The following is an 18,239-nucleotide window of genomic DNA, read 5'->3' on the forward strand; positions in this document are numbered from 1 at the left end:
ATCAGATGTTTTGTTACGGTGATTGTTGACTTATAGGAGTTCTTTATTCATGATATTAACCTCTTAGCAGATATGTGATTTGCAAATATTTTCTCCCATTCTTTGGGTTTCCTTTTGACTCTACTGATTGTATCCTTTGATTTTTCTTATATAGTCCAATTGATCTATTTTTTATTTTGTTGGCTGTGATTTGCTTTTCTTACTCAAGAAATCGCTACCATCCATCCCTTTTTTCTTCTTTTTTCCTCAACAAGCCACAGCCACCAAATCACCTCTGTTCTGCCACCTCAGTCCATGTCTCTCAAAAGTGTAGTGTCCTTCTCCAGGGACCTCTGCCCCACCCACATATCCAGCAGCTGTCCCCTGAGGGATCTGAGACTCATCCATTGCCACGTGTCTTTGGTGACCTCAGAAATGCCCTTCACAGTAGTGGCTTTGAGTCAGAACCCAGCATGGCACTAGGTGGATCTGTCCCCATATCTCTCTCTACCTGAGCCATCCCCACTCCTTTTCTGCCACTGGCACATTGTGGGGAGCAGGTTAGCTGACCGAGGGCTGCCCACCATGTGTGCCTCCCACCTCCTCCTGGTGTCATGGCTTTTTTTCAAGCCCTCCTGCTTGTAGGGAGGTAACCTCCAGTGGCCTCATTACCTGTGGGTCCAGCTCACAGGGCAGGGTGTGCCTCATTCCTCATCCCATCAGGGGCACAGAGACTGGTTCCTGCACTGATGTGATGGGCTTTACCACCTTCAGTAGCGATGGCTACCCTGCCAGGCACTCAGGTATCTCTGCAGGATGGACTCTGCCAGCGTGGATGAGCCACCGTGGCCTGCACACAGTGACTTCCTAGTCCTGGCCTTCCTAGTCCTTCCTCTGTGAGGGGGTTCCTGAGTCTTGAATGCCCCCTATCAAATACAATTTGTTTAGGCAGAAATAGTTTGCACAGGGAGGGAGGGGAGATGAAGATTTCATTCTCTCCTTCTCATTTTCAGATTTTCTGCAGGGAACTGATGCTCCAGGATCTCTGCTGATGTCCAAACAGTTGGTTTCATAGGGCCATGTTGTAAGCGGGGGGGCCTCTTCCTCGCCCTTCCATCTATTTCCGTGGACTTGTGGGTTTTCCATGGTCACTGTGTAGAGCTCTTGCAGAAACGCTTTTCTCTGCAGTGGATTGCTGATCTGTGTGGGCTGGCAGCTCCCTCTTCCCAGTCCTACCTGGTCTTCCACCCAGTTGCTTTCCAAATCAACGTTACATTATTTCAACACATAAAAAACAGTTAACACTATTTTGAAGTCATCCTGTCCAGTCTTACCACACACACTCTCTTCTGGTAGCTCATGGTGGTCTTGGTTCATGGAGTACCCACTGGTTGCAGAGATGTGGACAAGTGTCTGGCTGGCTGGCCACATCCCTGTAAGACCAGAGTCTCCAAGAAGTGTTGGCTGTAAGTATGGGAGGGGAGAGAATTTCACTGTCAGAGGAAGTTCTACAGCATGATAAAGATTTGGATTTTTATCAGGTAAAGAAAGACTCCTGACTCAGACCCTTCCAATCTGCCTCCTCACACCTGTGTGTCAGAGCCTGGAACAGAGCCACACCCAGGAGACCTTCGTGTTACTGTGACGTTTGTTTTGTCCCGGTCCTGTTCCCAGATTGAAGAACAAATCACATCCGAATGTTTATCACATAATGAAGCACTTCTCAGAACAGAGAGAACATTTTCATTGTACTTTGAAAGCATTAAGTCTTCAAAGTCATCTTTTTTTTTTTTCAAAAGTAAAGGGAAATCTAATTAGCTGAACTTCACATGTGATTCTGAGAATCATAATATAGAAAATTACCTTTGGAAACCGCTTCCCTTTTCTGAGACTTCTGGTTTCCGTTACTGGCCACAGACAGGCCACTGGAACAAGACAGGCTTCATCCCATTTACACAGAGATTTCAGATGCTGACGCTTGAGCTCAGGAGGCCTGGGGTGAGCAGGGGCTCCGAGAAAGGCTGGCTGGGTTGGGTGGACACTTTGAGTCCAGACTCCTGTAGTGGCCACGGGTCCCCATGCAAGGGGTGCCTTTACAATCACCTTCTGTGCCACCCAGCTGGGACTGGAGGTCCGAAGCTTGGCCTGCGCTGACTACAGCATCACTGAAGCAGAGACCCTGGCTTCCCACTTCGGGGTGGAGAAACTGGATACTAAGTAAAGTGGACCGGGATCCTGGCTGTACTGGGAAGGGCAGGTGGGAGGGAAGTGAGTATGTGGTGTGCATGCATGTGGCCCTGGGAACACTCCACATGCCATGTGCACACATCTAGGTCATCACAAGTTCAGGAAACCCCAAGCCTGGCCTCCTCTGTTCTAGGCAGCCTGGGCCTTCTGTGGTGGAAGCTACTGAGTGCAGCATGGAAAGGAGCCATCTCTTCTTCCTCCTGGTGGCTTTGGGATGTCTGCCACGGGCTTCCCCATAGTTCATCTGCTTGAGTCCACGCCATAGGTCATCAACTACTTTCCCCACCCCAGCATCAGTCTTCTGCAGACCCCACTCCAGAGTCCAGGCCTCCCCACTCCGCACCTGCTCCCACCCTCTGTATCTGTGTCCTGGGGAGCTCATAAGCCATGGCCCCACCAGGAGGGGCCCTGTGTTCTTGCTCTCTATTGGCTCCCTATGGCTGCACTAGCAAAGACCCCAGGCCAGGGGCGTCTCAAACCACAGATGTGGGTTCTCTCATAGTCCCAGAGGTCAAAAGTCCAAAATCAGTGTCAACAGGCCACATGCACACACACACACCCACAGGCTATGGAAGGAGCTTTTCTCGTGGCTTCCAGCCTCTAGGGCCTCCAGGCCTTCCTGGCTTCAGCTACCTCACCCCTGTTCTGCCTCCATCTTCCACTGGCACTCAGCCTGGTGATCCTGTGTCAGCTTCTGCTGCTATGAGGCACTTACCCTGTTCCAGTATGACCTTAGCTTAACTAGTGGCATGGTTTCCGAGGCCTCATTCTGAGGCCCAGGGAGACATGGATTTGAAAGGGACAGCATTCAGCACTCTGCCTTTCTCTTCACTTGACAACAGTGTGCTGGGGCCCTGGGACACAGACTCTGCACGCACATTTTCTTCCCTCCCCAGCCAGGGTAGCCTGTGGCCTCCAATCTGCGGCCCCCATTGTCCTTGGTCTGGGTCCCGAAGGCCTGCTGCCCCCAAATCCCTGTCCCACTGCATCATGGGAGCTGCCTGGTATGGGGTGGGCTGGGTCAAAGGCACACTACGCTTCCTCTCCAGGGTTAAGGCCAGGAGCACAGTGTGCGGACCAGTGTGCCTCTCACTCGGGTAGTCTGTCCTTTCATTGTCACTGTCCTGTGGCCACTCCCAGCAGTAAAGCCAGACCAAGAAAAGGGTTCTCGGCTAAGTCTGTGCCCTGAGGCCCAACCAGGGTCCCTGCATCGAGGAAGAGAATGTAAAGATTAGGCCATGGATGGAGAGGGTCTGCCAGGGAGCTGCACAGCCCAGACCCTCATGTACACCTAGGGAAACTGAGGTCCAAAGATAATGTGGGCTTCCAAGAGTCAGCTGTAGCCTGGGCATCAGAAAGTGATAGAGAATAATCTGGCCCAGCAGAGGTACACCCCGGTGGCAAACCTCAAGTCCCCTGCCCTGCCTTGAGTGGACGGCCATAGTATTGGTGGCAGCTGAGCTGGTGACTGGGAAGACATTCGGGAAAAGTCAGGACATGGAAAGGTGGACCCTGGAGGCAGATCCCCGTCCCTTTGGCCTCTGAGGGGCTGTGGAGGACCCTGGAAGCTTGCAGGGGCCGAGCAATCTCCCAGCAGGTGTGAGTAGCTGACTACACACATGGTAGGTGTGAGAGGCAGGAAAGATGGACAAGGCCAAACATGTAGGTCGGCTCGGCCCCTGCCCTGCCAGCTATGTGTGATCCCAGGGCTATGAGGTCCTGCAGCTGTGACCTGCACGGTTCTCCCCACGAAGGATGGAACCTGCTGGATGTCCAAGTCCCCTCCATGCGAGACCCGAATCAGGGCTGTATTCATTCTTACCCTTGTCCCCAAGGGCAGGGCTGAATGACAGAGCTGGTCAGACTCTCCAGAGAAGCCCCCACAGGGGATTCCTCTTTGACCCACCACCTCTCTGTTGCCCTTTTGCAGTGTCGTATTGCGGGTGGGGACAGTCTGGGTGGGGTGTGGCTCAGGAGAAGGTACCACCAGCTTTCTAGGAGGGATGAGCGTGAGGCATCCTCAGGCTCGGAATATGGGGGTGGCCAGTCGCTGACCAGGGGAGGGTCCCCAGCATGCGCGTCCTTCTGAGTTCAGGCAGCAGTGGGCACCAGCCTGCCCTCACCAAACCAACCCTCTGCAGGTTGACATTTCTCCCCCCAGGCTGGAACCAACTCCAAGATTAAAATTAATTTCTCTTCTGCCTCCCAGCAGCAGTGGTGCAGTCTCCCTGGCACATCCTGTCTGATTGCGCAGAACATACTCTGTCTTTTTGGGCTGGGCCTAGAGCCCCAGAACTGGGATTATTTGCCCAGCCGGAGCCTTGAGATTTCCTGCAATCCCTGAGCACCTGTGCACTCTGCTAGGCCAGAGCCGCTGCCTGGATGGGGTTCCAGCCTGTCCCAGGCAGGTGTGTGGACACACTGTTGGCCCTCCCCACCCTGAGGTTGTGCTGACAGCCAGCAGGAGGACAGATGGTAACCGAGTGGAGGTGGCTGGGGTGTCTGCCTCTTCTGTGACCTTGAAGGAGTCCCTTGACTTCCATGTAATCCTCTCCGAAAGGCACCCTGTATGTACTAGAGCAAAAGGAAGAGCTGGATCCCGGCCTCTCAGGCTGCTAGGAATGGAAGGAGCCCGAGTGGGAAGAGCTGCTTGTGTGTGGAGCCTCTTTGGTGTCACACAGATGGTGCTGGCGGCTGCGGGACACAGCCTTGCTTCCCCCAGCCCCCCTCATCCAGGGAGCATGAGAGTAAGGGTGACTCATCCTATTCTGCAGACAGGCAAACTGAGGCCTGGGAAAATGACGTGGCATGACAAGAGGGGGCCTGGGCAGGGAAGAGAAGGGTGTATGTGTTTGTCCCCCCACCCCACACCTCCCATCACGCCACAAGCCTCACTCCCTGCCCCATTCTGGCCTGCCTTCCCGTGCTGGAGTCCACTGTCCTCGTCTAAGAGGGTCCTCCCTGCGGGCCCTCCCTAGGCCTCTTCCCCCTAGGGACACTGTTGCTTGCTCTATCCCACTAGCCTCCATCATTCCATGGCCCCCAGCATTTCATTCCACAGGCCGCTCCAGTACCCCAAAGACCCTGCCATACAAAATGGACCTACTGTAAAGTCCTCCACTTGGGGTCCTGTGCCCACTGCTAGGGATGCTGGCATTGTATAGGGCGCCCTTTGGGGTTCAGTACCTGTCTAACCTGTAGCAGTCAGGAGAGCCTGCGTTAGGCTGCAGTAACAAACAGTCCCAAGGTCACAGTGACTTAAATGCATGGAGATTAATCTCCAGCTCACAGTTGGTCACCACAGTGACGGATCTGCTAGGCCCTGTTGCAAGCTTTGTTCAGTCACAATGGATATGCAGAGCCTACCGACTGGACCGTCACCAGCTGGAAGTCCCTACAGCAGGGCCCAGGGGCCAATGGCAAATGACATGTGGGTGTCAGGCTTGTCCCAGAGAGACTGCATCCCTGTGGCTCCCATCCTGCTGGCCACACCCAGCTTCGGGAGGTGGGAAAGTCGGTCCTCCATGTAAGGGGTAAATGGGGGTTTGGTGAGAAGGCCTGCTGGTGCCTTTCATGCTGGGGGCTGGTGAGAGGAGATGCCGCTGGCCGGGCACTGCCCTCACCACTGGGCCCTGCCTGACCCATCTGACCATCCAAGGCCAACCAGTGGGCCTCCTCACATCCATGGACCAGGTTCCCTGTGTGGATTAGAGCAAGTGACAGCCACCTCAGGCCTTGCCGAGATGGCATCTGGACTCTGCCTCCTGCTCGCTCTGGGGTGTGGATGTCATGGTGCGGCTTGGGGAGCAGGCCCCTTCCCCTACCCCAGGGCTCATCCCTCAGTCTGCTGTACCTTTGTGAACCTGATGGACATCGGCTCCATGCCATGAAGCCAGCCAGCTGGGGGTCATGGGCTGTGACCCGCCGAGACCAAAGTGACAGGGCCTCCATTCACAGAGAGCACTCGCTCGCCTGTGATCAGAGGTGGGCCTTTCCCCCTGGTGTCCCCCTGCCTCTTGATCCTGGTGCCAGCCTTCGTGCCACATTCAGTGCTGATATGGGTGGGGGGCGTTTCCTAACCCTGCCTAAATATAGAGTGCAGGCAAAGTGCTATCTAGAAGGCAGGTAAATGAAACCACTAGAAATGTGTGCAAAGGGACCAGGCAGCGTGGACCAGAAAACATGCCTCCCTAAATGGGCTGGCAGACTGTGTTGCTGGGGGTGTTTTATGTTGCCAGCTGAGTTGTGACTCTCAGCAACCGTCTCCTAGCAACCGGCATGCGGGGTACCTTGCTCAGCCAGGATGGGCGGCTGGGACAGAGGCTGCCAGGGAGTGAGAACAAGGCGGTGGAAGTGGAGGGGGGAGGTCTGGAGGCCTACAGCCCTCTGCTGTCCGAGCAGCAGGGGTCCACCAAGGCCCTAGGTCCCACTCTGTCCTGGTGGCCTCCATGGGGGTGAATTAGTGGGGCCTCTTTTCCTCCATTGCTCCCCTCTATCGTGTGTCTTCTATACCCGAGTGTGTCCTACTTTCTATTTTCATACCAAGGTCTAAAGGTCCTCTCAACCACTGCCTGGCTCTGCTGGTTAAACCACCTAGACCAAGGCTGCTCCTGGCATGAACTTGTCAACTTCTGCAAGGTATGGGGCCCAGGAAGTGGAGGGCTGCAGGGTGAGAGAGCAGGGTGCAGAGGCCCTGAACAATGCCCGAGTCAGAGCTGATATCCCCCACTATTTAGAACCTAGGGCGGCCTCCTGTGGTCTGGGCCTGTTTCCTCATCTGCAAAACAGAGATGGGAGAGCTGAGTGTGGTGTCACATACCTGTAATCCCAGCACTTAGGAGGCTGAGGTAGGAGGATTGCTGCAGGTTTGAGGCCAGCCGGGGCCACACAGTGAGTTCAGGCCAGCCTGAACTACCTAGCAAGACCCTGTCTCAAAGCCAATGAAGTGAGTGTGGGTGGTGGTGCGGGCCATACACTGTAACTGCAAAATTGTTCACATTTTGTGAGGTCTCATCCCTTAGGGCATCCCCCATCCACAGCCACCAAGTGGTGACATTCACAGTGCGACCTTGACCTTTGGATGTGGGCGGCATGAGGCAGCACTTCTCCCGGTGATACCGTCATCCTGTAGGCCCCAGTCCTGCTGCTGGGGCCTGTCCTGTGCATTGTAGAGCAGTCACAGCAGCGACCCCCATCATGACGACCAGAAATATCTCCAGGCATCCCCACGTGCTCCAGGAGGCAGGTGCCAAGTCACCCGGGGTTGAGGATCCATCTTTCAGAGGAAGATGCATCTTTTATTGTCATGTGCCGTTTTTGAGGCGGGCTTGCCGGTCATGGGAGCGTTGAGTGGGGAAGACAGAAATGTTGCCTTGGGAGTGACTAGGGGGATCCCGGGATGTCATGGGGTCACTTTTCCAGGAGGCGGTGTCTCCAGCAAGCTGAAGGGCTAGAGGAACCGCATGGGCACAGGGGAATGGGGGCCCCATCAGGCTGTGCAGTGGGGGTGGGAGGGAGGAAGCATGGCTCCTTCCTTTCTCCTGCATGGGGTTTGCCTCCCTGGGATTGTACCTGAACAGTGAGCTACACACCACCGTCATCTTCATCTCCGCGGACATGGCATTCTGGGACCCTCCCCAAGCCTGGGCTCCCCCGCACCTGCCTCGGTGGTGGAAGTGTGCCCAGGGGGCCTGGGCACCAGCTGAGCCAATCCCTGCCCCAGAGGACAAAGCCTTCTACTCTGAGTGTCCACACTTGAGGCTGCTCCTGTGGTGAGAAGGCCTTGGGGGCTGGACAACCTCCTGCGCAGGGCCCCAACCCCACCCCACATCCCCAGCAGCACTGCTCCTGCCACTCAGGACCCTCACAGTGCTGACTGCCTCTAATCCTCACTCATTCATTGGTCTGCAGCAACATTGTCCTGTAGAAATTTCTGAAAATGGCTTATCTGCTCGCTGGAGAACCACCACAGCTCCCTGTGGTTACTGAGCACTCTGAATGCAGCCAGTGTGACCAAGGACCTGAAAACTTAATTGTATTTCATGTTAATTAATTTCAATTTAAGTAGCCACAGGTGACTAAGGACGCTGTATCAGATCTCGCATCTAGTGAGGCCTTTGCCTTGGGGACAGAGCTGAGAGGAACTTGCAGTGCCTTCCTTCCCTCCCTCTTCCCCCTCTCCTTCCACCCTCCCTTCCCTTCTCCTGTCTCCCCACCCCGTATTTCCTGAGCACCAGTCACGTGCCGCGTGCTCCTACCACCCGCTCTGGCCATTCCTGGTGTCCTCTGGCACTGTGGAGTGGCTGAGGGGAAGACAGTGAATAAACAACCGTGTGCACAGAACCTGGGCCGGTGCGACAGGGGGCAGGGAAGGTCACAGTGGCCACTGAGGACGTGGGCCTGGAGCTGGGAGCGGGAGGGTGAGGAGCCACACTGCCTTCCTACTGTGAAGGCCCAGAGTTTGGCTGTGTGGGGAGGAAGTCATGAGGAAGAGGCCAGCACAGACCCGAGGGACAGGTGAGGAGCCTGGATTGTGCTTGCTAGGTGACAGCGTACCGTTCGTGGTAGGCAGTAACGTGTGTGTTAGCCTGTTTGATTTCCGTCTAAATACTGTGTTGGAGAGGATGCGGTGGGTGGAAGAGTGCCCCCCAAATCATGTCCTTTGCAGACATAGTTCGTTAAGGGTCTTGAGATGAACATCCTGGGGTCAGGGAGGTCCCTAAATCCCAGCAGGAGGTGGAGGACAGCTCTACAGCTGGGACCCAAGGGTCACTGCTGCACCAGGAGCTGGGAAAGGTATGACGGGGCCTTCCTTGGCATCACAGAATTTGGCTTTGGGCTTCTGTCCTCCTAGACTATGAGCAAAAATCAGCTTGTGCTGCTTTGTTTTTCTGTTTTGTTTGCTGTACTGGGACTTCACACTGAGCTACATCCCCAGCCATTTTTGTTTTATTTTGAGATAGCTGGGCTCAAGCTTTTGATCCTCCTGCCTCAGGCTCCCAGAGGGTTAGAATTATGGACATGTGCCACCGCGCCGAGCCAGTTTCTGCTGTTTTAAGCCACCCAGTTTGTCACAGCAGCCCCAGGACAGTGACACAGAGGAACAGGAAGCTCCCTGAGCTGCTGTCCCCTGCCCAGCAGATGGAGTGGAGAGAAGAGGTCAGGCAGGGTCCGTGGTCACTGGTGGGTTTTTCCTTGTGCAACTTGTGAACGATGGGTCTCTTTGTGGGCTAGGAGGCCTGGGGGAGGGTGATGTTGGAAGGGACACGGAGTCCCTGGGTGCCCTTCTGGACACATCCCTCACACATCCTGCTGGGTCCAACTCATTCCAGAAAGTCCCCAGGAGCGGCTGGTCAGCTGCGTCCTTGAGCTGTCCCAGCCCCTGCCCAATGGCATACGGACCCCTTCCCCCTGCTGTGCCTCAGGGTGGCCCAGCAGAGTGGGCCCTGAGGGCAGTGGGTGACCCTTCCCCTCAGACCTTGCCCCTGGCCCAGTCACTCATCCAGCCCAACCTGCACTCCTGCCTCCTGCGCTCGGGGAGCCCAGGGCCGCTCTGCTGCTGCTACCGTGAAGCTTCACATCGCGCATCTCGTGGGTATTGTACGGCGCCACCAGGGAAGATGGGGATGAGCTGTGTGCACCCTCCCATCCTGCCTTTTAAACTCTCCCAGCCCATTTCCTCCAGGAAAGTCTGCCCACCGCAGTCACGGGGCCAAGGTCTCTTGGGGACCTTGGGCTCCCAGTTGATCTGGGCCAGCTAGAGGGTGTGAGCTCCAGGCCTGCGGCACATACTGCTGTGGGACCTTGGGCAGGTTCCTAAGCATCTCCTGCCTCAGTCTCCTTGCCTGTAAAATGGGGATGAGGACAGATTGATGCCAGTGTGAGTAGTATCTAGGTCTCCTGTGGGACCTGCACAGCCCAGACACATGGTCACCCTGGTAGGTCTCCCAAAGCCCAGTGATACTCTCAGGATGTGGACTCTCGGGGATGATTAAGATTAAATGATTTCACAATGGTGGGACTCTGTGATGGGATTAGTGCCCTTGTAAGATGAGGTAGAGGCTAGAGTGCCCAGGACAAACATTCTGCCCGCCATTAACACGGCCCTCAAATGTTCTTGTTTAAGCTTCTAGCCACTTGGTAGCTCTGTTAAATCATTCCGCCCATTGTCCCCAGCCTCAGTTAAGTGAGCTGGTAGGAGTACAGCCCTAAAGGAGGATGTGCCTAAGTCACACATTGCAGAGACAGCTTTGCAGGCCACTCTTCTGGCAGACAGTGTGCCCGTGTGCCCGCACTTTCCCATAATCCTCACCTGTCCCCACTCCTCACCTGTGCTCACAGCCACCTCGCAGGGACTTGTCCTGGTGTAACAGCTGCATGATGGCAGGTCCTTGTGTAGGGGAAGAGGGGCCAGCCTGAAAGAGTGGACGGAGGAGGACTCTACTTACTGTCCCTGAATCTTCACCTCCTTCTATGGCAATATGACTCCCTGTGGTTCATTGAATAATCCCTGAGGTGTCCACATCCTGGTCCCCAGAACCCGTGAATATGTTTCATTGCTTTCCACATTCAAAGGGACCTTGCATGGTGATGAGGGTAAGATCTGAAGATGAAGGTGTTCCCTGCAAGCCAACACAGGCATCTTTAGAAGAGGGTGGCAGATTTGACACCCAGAAAGAAAGGGGTTACAGACTAGGGTGACACAGCTACAAAACAAGGGACACCTGGAGCTGTAGGGGTGGGAGAGGCAGAAAGAACTCTGCCTTGAAGTTTCCAAAAGAACCCACTCTTGCCACACCTTGAGTTTAGCTTGCTGAGACCCGTGTTAAACACTGGACTTGAGATCTGCGAGTTCATCTCTGCTGTTCTAAACCACCGAGGTTGTGGGAATTTGCTGGAGTCTCATTCACTGTGGTTTGGGGTGGTGACTACTGGGGTGAGCATTACTCGGGGAGCAGCTAGAACGGTGCTGGGGGCCACGAGCAGAGTCGGGGCTGTGGGAGGCAGGGCGGTTAGGGAGCAGAGCCTGCCTCGAATGCCACTGTGTGCTGCTGCTGGTGTGGCCCTGTCCCCCAAAGCTGGCCACCCCAGATGCACCTCGGAAATGGTAGATTTGCTCTGTTTCACACAAAGGCCCTGGACAGCCAGCCTCAGGTGCGTTTCCAGGTCCTTCCAGGCCAGGTTTGTTTTTATTACACAAAGTGAAACCATGTGGCATAGTAGGCTGAGGGGAAAGGACAGTTGGCATCCAGATGTGGGCTCATTTAACCCAAAGGTGTGCACACCACTCTCGAGCTGGTGTTAATTAAGCTGGATTACTGTACTCATAAGCCACAGCAGCTTGTAATTCTGCTGTAAGCAGCCAATCTTGGGTTTTGTGACTTAATTACTGAGCCCAGCCATGCATTCACCTGCAAGCCAGGCCACCACTCACCGGAGCCTCAAAGGAGACCCAGCCTCCTGCCTGGAGCTTAGCTGTAAGTGCTGCTTAACTCCAGGGGCCTTGGTCCTGATTCAAAGACTCGCCTCTCCCAGGTAGGTTCATTTTTACCTCTGAAATCACCGCTCACATGTATCTTGGATGATTCCAGAAGATTGCTCAGAGCTCGGTGCTGGGCACTGGGGACCTGGTTCTGGGCCTGCAGGAAACAGTGTCCACCCTCTACCCTCATGGCCTGGTCCTTTCCTCTCAGCACAAATGCTCAGTCTCTGAATCCCCTCTTCCATCCAGGTACCACCCAGATACCACGCAGCCACCCACTGGGGGCATCCTGATGCTCTAATCCTATCCTCTGCCTAGCGCCCCCCATACCAGAAATGCCATCTAGACCCCTCCCAGCTGCGGAGGAGCTGGTTCTTGCATCTCTGACAGCCTAAGTGCAATGTGGGCTCAGCACAGGCTGGGCTTCCTGTTCACTTCTGTCTCCTGGGGGCCTCAGTAAACACTTATCAGGAGAGAGAGCAGTTGATCAAAGCTGTTAGGCTGAATCCCATCAAGCTGGCAATATCTAACCATCTGTGACCTACAAAGCAGCAGTTCCACGTGCCTCCACCACATGGAAAGCCACAAGCTTGGTCCAGGGAAGGAGCAGTAACAAGAAAGAGGGCAGGAGGAGAGGCACCCAGGGTTAGCCTCAGGACTCAGAGATGAAGAGCCACACAAGGAGGCAAGAGGACACCTCCCCTGCCACCCACAAAGCCCCTATGGGTCCAGGAGCTTAGATCTGTGGGTGGGTGGGCTTCCTTCTAGGACCAAACTCCAGAATGAAGCCAACTGGCCAGATGACGGACCCAGCCTCACAGTGCACTGTCGTCAACTCTTCCAGGTGCAGAGAGACAGAACACCCACCCCATCGGGCTGTGTGCAGTGGGGACCCTATAACAGACAGGCACTAAGGGGCAAGAGAAGCCCAGGATACATCGCAAGCAGCCCCCAGCACTCAGGAAGATATTGAGGGTCTCGACGGCACCTGCAGGATTGCACCACAGCTAGGGACCCCAAAAAGCAGCCATTTCTAGGTTTTACACCTCAGTGCTCTGGGACACGCTGGGCCAAATCATGGAAAGAGATCCTGTTTGGGGCACCTGGAGTGGGGCCCGGGCTGATCTGTCCAGTCCCTCCTGAATGCATGGTGTCATACACCCAGCAAGTGTAGGTCCTTCTGAGAACTATAGGCAGAAAAAGGGGCAGAGCAGCGTTGGTCCAGGGCCATGTGGGCATTGCCCTGCCCCCCAGGAGCCCCAGCGGGAGGAGCAGGTGGGCTGTAGTAGGCAGAGATGCCAGGGTGCTCCGTGTCTCCCTCCAGGCCACCCTGGGGTGAGCCAGCCGAGATGCCTCCAGTGTCAAAGACCTCGCCGTGGTGCATGCAGATGCCCATCTGCTCACAGGCTCTGTTTGTGGGGCGAGCCGAAACGGTTGCTTTCCTTTCCTTCTTTCTGCCTCGCCAGCCTCTGGGCCTGCAGTCTTCCAGGAGCAGAGGAGCTGCCCCCTCTCTCCCCTCTCTGGAGCTCTTCACACAGTAACACAGAATACTCATCCCTCCCGCTTGTCACAGTCTCGGGGTGGAGGCAGCAGCAACATTGGGAAGAAGTCAGGTGTCCACTCACCCCAGGCTCAGGGAGCTGTGCGGACTCTTGGGGAATCTAGACGAGCTTGGTCGCCTTCATTCTTGCATCCGTGGACCAAAGGACAGAGCCTGGGATTGAGGGAGGGTCTGGGACACTGTTGTAACAAGAGACCCCTACCTGCATGAGCTAAAGCACCAAACACTTGGTCATCCGTCTGGATGTTGGAAATCCAGGGTCAAGGCATCAGCAAGGCCATGCTCCACCCAGAGGCCCTCGGGGAAGCTCTTCATGTTCGTTCATCATCTTTCTCTCCCTGTAAGGAAGCAGCTGACACAGATACCTCATAAAGAGGAGAGGTTATTTTGGCTCGTGGGTTTGGGGGTTCCAGTCCAGGACTGAGTAGCCCCATAGCTTTGGGCCTGTGGCCGGGCATCACATCATGGTGGGATCATGCTCGCCTCATGAGCCAGGAAGCACAAGAGGGAGAGACTGGGCTCCCACAGTCCCCTTCAGGGATGTGCTCCCAGTGACCCGAGGGCTCCCCACAAGGCCCCAACTCCCAAAGGTTCCATTGCCTCCCAATATGCCCCTCAGGACCAAGCTTTCAACATCTGGGCTTGCAGGGGAGCACTTATCCTAACCATAGTTCTCAAGTCTACAGCTTCTGGCTGCTGAGGATCCTTGGTTTCAGCTGTGTCCTTCAGCCTCGGCCTCTCCTCCCTCTGCATGTCTGTGTCCAGGTTCCCCGCTTCCTGCAAGGACACCAGCTGTGTTAGAAGGGGGACCTACCCTACGCTGGATCACTCATCTTAATGTTCATCTTGCCTCCGTCCACACTGACCCTGCTCCCAAACAAATGAGGTCCCATTCTGAGCTGCTGGGGTGAGGACTTCCATACCCCATTTTGGGGGACACAGCTTAGCCCCTGACACTGCCCAGGCCAGGCCCTTTAGAGCTTTCAAGTTCCTATACTTTGGGGTTTTGTTTTGTTTAGAAAAAAAATGGTCTCAAGTTGCAGTGTCTTAGGAAGCGCTGGAGTTACAGGTGCACACACCCTCTATGAGCTGGTGACACACATGGCACTCACCAAGTAAGGAGCACACAGAAATTTCCCAGTAGCTCTGTTCATAGCAGCAAGGAATTGGAACAATGCAAGTGTCTATTAACAAGGAAGTATCAGGATGCTGGCATCTACTCATACCGGGAGTACGATTCAGCGGAGAAAAGTGAATGGATGGCAACCTGTTATACTGTCGAGTATATATTTAGTCCTCAACTCATTTCCTAAAACTCCTACAATTCCTGGGCTGGCAGAAGTGTTATTGCCTTGTGTGTGAGTGGCTGACTGGTAGTTGGGGATCCACATGGCTTTAGGATAGGGCTGGTCTCAGGAAAGCCTAAGGAAAGATTAGAAGGTTGGGATTCTCAGCCACATCCTCCACCCTCCAGGGAGGGAGAGGGACTGAAGATTAGTCTAGCCACCACTGGCCGGTGACATAGTCAGCCCTGTCTCTGTCAGAAGCCTCTGTAGGACCAGAAGGGCAAGGTTTGGGGTGCTTCTGGACCCCTGAATTGAGGTGCCTTGGAGGTGGTAAGCCTGGACAGGGCATGGAGGCTCTATACCCCTTCCTAGGTGCCTAGCCTAGGGCATCTCTTCCTTTGGTCTATTTGCAGCATTTGTCACACCCTCTGTCGTCAGTCAGTAAACCGGGGGTGACTGAACTCTGTGAGTGTTCTCGCAAATCACCTGAACCTGGAGAGGGAGAGTGGTTTGTAGATAGAGCTCTGGTTTATCGCTAGTGGGTCAGAAGCGCAAGTGACAACCGAGGGGACAGTCCTGGGGCCTGCACCCTCGGCCTGTGGATCTGAGCCTGTACCCAGGTAGAGGGTGACAGAGTTGAGTTAGGAGGCTGCAAGGCAGTGTCCCCTGCAGAATCGCTGGTTTGCTGGTCACAGAAGTCTCGGTGTGGATTGTGAAGGGACCGTCTTAGAAGGGGCAGGTTTGTGTTGTCCCAGGTCATCAAGGCTGATTCAGGCAGATGCATACGAACAGGCCATCATGCTACATAGGAAAGCCAGTGCTGAAAACAAAACAGCCTGATGACTTCTGGGGAGACTTGGGGGCTTTCAGCAGCATTGCTAGTGTTGTTTGTTCTGAGGAGTTCCATATAATCTCTCACATACCTTACACATCTTTCCAGGGTGGAAAGTATGCGGCTGTCTAAATATACCCATAATTTTACAAAGAAGGGAAGGGTCTTGGAGAGCACAGTAGTGTGTGTGTGTGTGTGTGTGTGTGTGTGTGTGTGTGTGTGTGTGTGTGTGTGTGTGTGGGTGTGTGTGTGTGTGGGTGTGTGTGTGTGTGGGTGTGTGTGTGTGTGGGTGTGTGTGTGTGTGGGTGTGTGTGTGTGTGGGTGTGTGTGTGTGTGGGTGTGTGTGTGTGTGGGTGTGTGTGTGTGTGGGTGTGTGTGTGTGTGGGTGTGTGTGTGTGTGGGTGTGTGTGTGTGTGGGTGTGTGTGTGTGTGGGTGTGTGTGTGTGTGGGTGTGTGTGTGTGTGGGTGTGTGTGTGTGTGGGTGTGTGTGTGTGTGGGTGTGTGTGTGTGTGGGTGTGTGTGTGTGTGGGTGTGTGTGTGTGTGGGTGTGTGTGTGTGTGGGTGTGTGTGTGTGTGGGTGTGTGTGTGTGTGGGTGTGTGTGTGTGTGGGTGTGTGTGTGTGTGGGTGTGTGTGTGTGTGGGTGTGTGTGTGTGTGGGTGTGTGTGTGTGTGGGTGTGTGTGTGTGTGGGTGTGTGTGTGTGTGGGTGTGTGTGTGTGTGGGTGTGTGTGTGTGTGGGTGTGTGTGTGTGTGGGTGTGTGTGTGTGTGGGTGTGTGTGTGTGTGGGTGTGTGTGTGTGTGGGTGTGTGTGTGTGTGGGTGTGTGTGTGTGTGGGTGTGTGTGTGTGTGGGTGTGTGTGTGTGTGGGTGTGTGTGTGTGTGGGTGTGTGTGTGTGTGGGTGTGTGTGTGTGTGTGTGTGTGTGTGTGTGTGTGTGTGTGTGTGTGTGTGTGTGTGTATTAGGCAGCCTCATGGCACTACAACGAAATCCCTAAGGAAACTAACTTTACAAAGAGAAAAGTGTCCTATAGTGCACAGTTCTAGAGCTCAGGGTCCCAGATCTGACAGGGACAGGGGCTTCCATGGCCTCTGCCAAGGGTGGGGGATGAAAGGGGTAGGAGCAAGCAGTCACTTCTGGAAGCAGAGCAGAGAGAGGGCCGGTGGCCAAACTCAGGTTGCCTCTCCCACGCTGCCTTCCAGGGCCACTGGCCCCAGACCCCATGCCTCACAGGTTCCCAGCCCTTCCCAATGGCATGGCCCAGGGGACCACACCTTTGATGAGTGGGCCACACAGAACTCAAGATTGTGTGTATAAGGGCCCTGGCCCCTGGACCTCAGCCTGCAGCTGTACCTGAAGTAGGTGCTCAATCTTCCCATCTCTGTCTTGGATTTCACACTGGTCAGAGATGGGGCTTTGCCCTCAGTATTCTCCTCCACGGCCCAGCCCTGACTTCTCTCCCCCGTCCAGCCCCCTCCAGCAACTGCGTCACACCCGGCCTCCTCCCTGAGCTTCGAGCAGGACACTCCCCCTCAGTGGCATGTGCGGTGTCCACGTCCTCTCCCGTGGGCTGCCTCGTTAGCAGCAGGCAGGTGGATTTGAAAGGAGGCGTTTGGTTCCCTTTTAGCAGCAGCCCAGTTTCACGCTCTTGAGTGTTGCCAGGAGAACTGAAAATTGCCTCCCTTCTCCATTTGCAGTAGAAATGTAGACAGTTTCCTGAGCTCCCCTGTTCATTCCCGGAAGGCCCACCCTGGGTGCCTGGCTGCCCAGAAACTCTCCCAATGTAGCCAAAAGAACGAAGGAGTTTCAGATGGCACCTCCCCCGGGGTGCTCTCCCAGATTGCCTTGGCCATTTTCATCTCCTTTCCTTTGGCACATTTTTAGCCTTTCCCAAATTATGGTTTGATTTAGGGTGGAGATAAAGCATAGAAAGATGGAAAACAAAGCAGTGTAGCTTTGAAACAAGAAGCCCTGTGCCCCCAAAGTTTGTCCTGGGATCCCGTCCAGAGGTGAGGAAGTCCCAGAAGGACAGGATGCAAGTCGTGAGTTGTTGCCAGAACTGCAGTGACAGACGAAAGCTAGAACCAGGAGGGGCAAGCGGGAGGATCAGGGGCCCCAGCAGAGCCGAGCTGGGGACACAGTGCTGTCCTGGCAGCCCCTCTGGCCCTGTCTCAGTGTCCCCGGCCCTCGCAGAGCAGGGCCAGCACTGACAGGCATCCACAAACTTGCCCTTTGCAGCACTGATTCGTCATCGTCAGGGTCGCTTCCAAGGAGCTTTCTCTGCCCTGTCCCAGCTCCAGTCCTCGGAGGCCACACCTGTCCGTGGGATCCACCAGGCATCTCCCTAAGGAAGCCACACTCCCACGGTGCCTGCCCCTGTGGGAAGGCAAGTAAGTCTTAGGGTTAGAAATAGCAGAACCCCAAATCTGTCTCTTAGTCACCATGGCTGTCGGCCAAAGCAGTGGGACTCCCAGGCTTTGGAAGAGGCCAAGGTGCGTGGTGTTGGTGCCCTGACTGTAGTCCGTGAGGAGCGGCATTCATCAATAAAGGCCCATTTGTTTATCATCAGAGATGCGAAGTTGAGAGAGGTTTTCATGAGTCCTGGTGTGAGTCCCTGGGTCCCAAGGACCTGAGAAAGAACCATGCAGGAAGCCAGGGGACGGGGCCCCTGCTCCCATAAGCACTGTGGCAGAGCATTTTATGGCCACTTCCTGGAATTCTCTGGACCTGCTCCACCCACCAACCAATGAGCCACTCTGGAAGACAGATGTATTTGTCTTTAATTTATATAAGATGGAGAAATTACTATTACTTTACAAACACAGCCTGCTTAGAAAGCCAGCGCCCTTGGAATCAGG

At 54.9% G+C, this 18,239-nt stretch overlaps 1 protein-coding gene and 1 long non-coding RNA gene across 16 annotated transcripts in view; both read left to right on the forward strand.

The window, feature by feature from the left end:
* Positions 1–18,239, forward strand: part of Shank2 (SH3 and multiple ankyrin repeat domains 2) — a 511,573-nt gene that overhangs the window by 388,074 nt on the left and 105,260 nt on the right. The window lies entirely within an intron of this gene.
* On the forward strand, positions 5,598–8,659 carry LOC104870218. 3 transcript variants are annotated; one of them, XR_782473.1, is made up of 4 exons: positions 5,598–5,731; positions 6,773–6,864; positions 7,248–7,471; positions 7,806–8,659. It is a non-coding gene; the product is annotated as an uncharacterized LOC104870218 (long non-coding RNA). The 3 variants fall into 3 exon arrangements; XR_782472.1 differs by having other exon boundaries at positions 7,248–8,659; XR_782474.1 differs by lacking the exon at positions 5,598–5,731 and adding an exon at positions 5,883–6,210 and having other exon boundaries at positions 7,248–8,659.

Source organism: Fukomys damarensis, unplaced genomic scaffold (assembly GCF_012274545.1).
Source record: "Fukomys damarensis isolate Sample0158 unplaced genomic scaffold, DMR_v1.0_HiC HiC_scaffold_27, whole genome shotgun sequence".
Lineage (NCBI taxonomy): Eukaryota > Metazoa > Chordata > Mammalia > Rodentia > Bathyergidae > Fukomys > Fukomys damarensis.